This window comes from Pristiophorus japonicus, assembly GCF_044704955.1.
Source record: "Pristiophorus japonicus isolate sPriJap1 chromosome 24 unlocalized genomic scaffold, sPriJap1.hap1 SUPER_24_unloc_2, whole genome shotgun sequence".
NCBI lineage: Eukaryota > Metazoa > Chordata > Chondrichthyes > Pristiophoridae > Pristiophorus > Pristiophorus japonicus.
This window is the reverse complement of record NW_027250649.1, coordinates 386,373-387,585: the sequence shown is the minus strand read 5'-3', so window position 1 is coordinate 387,585 and position 1,213 is coordinate 386,373.

Here is a 1,213-nt window from a genome sequence, read left to right as displayed (position 1 = left end):
ATCTCCGTATTTAAGGAAGGATATACTTGCATTGGAGGCTGTTCAGTGAAGGTTCACTCGGTTGATTCCGGAGATGAGGGGGTTGATTTATGAAGATAGGTTGAGTAGGTTGGGCCTATACACATTGGCATTCAGAAGAATGAGTGATGATTTATTGAAACTTTTGAAATAATGAGGGGCTCGACAAGGTGGATGCAGAGAGGATATTTCCACTCGTTGGGGAAACTAAAACTAGGGGACATTGTCTCAGAATAAGGGGCCCTGAGATGACGAGGAATTTCTTCTCTCAGAGGGTTGTAAATGTATGGAATTCTCTGCCACAGAGAGGTGTGGAGACTGGGTCATTGAATATATTTAAGGCAGAGATAGACATATTTTTAAGTCACAAGGGAATAAATGGTTACGGGGAATGGGCAGGTACGTGGAGCTAAGTCCTTGGTCAGTTCAGCCCTGATATTATTAAATGCTGGAGCAAGCTCGAGGGACCAGGTGGCCTACATTGGCTCCTATTGCTTATGTTCTAATGTTCTTATATACTCAGCAATTTATTGGGAAGTCGAACCAGGAGTTGGGTCTCATTAACAAGATGAGCTCGGCGATGGCATTACTGGAAATTGTGGAACATTGGGTGTTGAGGTGAATATAGTCACTTTTTAATTAGAAACAGAGAATAGGGGAGGTAAGGGTAACATGATGAGTGTTTAATTAAAATCAAAGGACAGGGAAATTAAGGGGAACACTGGACCTTTTTAATTAGAATATGAAAAACGGGGAAGAAAGGAGCATACTGTAACTTTTTAAATGAGAAATAGAGGAGAGGAAAATTTACGGGAACACAGTGACTGTTTCATTAGAATCAGAGGACAAGGAAGGTAAGGGGAGCAAAGTGAGTGTTTAAATAGAAATAGAGAGTGGTGGAAGTAGGGGAACACAGTGGCTGTTTAATTTGAGCCAGAGGTCGGGGGCGATAAGGGGAACACAGTGACTATTTAATTAGAAATAGAGAATGGGGAAAGTTAGTGGAACGCAGTAAATGTTTAAGTAGAAACTGTTATGTATTGATGTGTGTATCGTCCTGGTACCTTAAATGTATAATAAGCACAATGGTACACCAAAGAGGGCGCTATGATGCGAGACCTGAAAGTACCTGCAACAGGTGCTATATAAGGCTGACCACCACACCTGAGACTCACTCTGGAGCTGTTCCATAAAG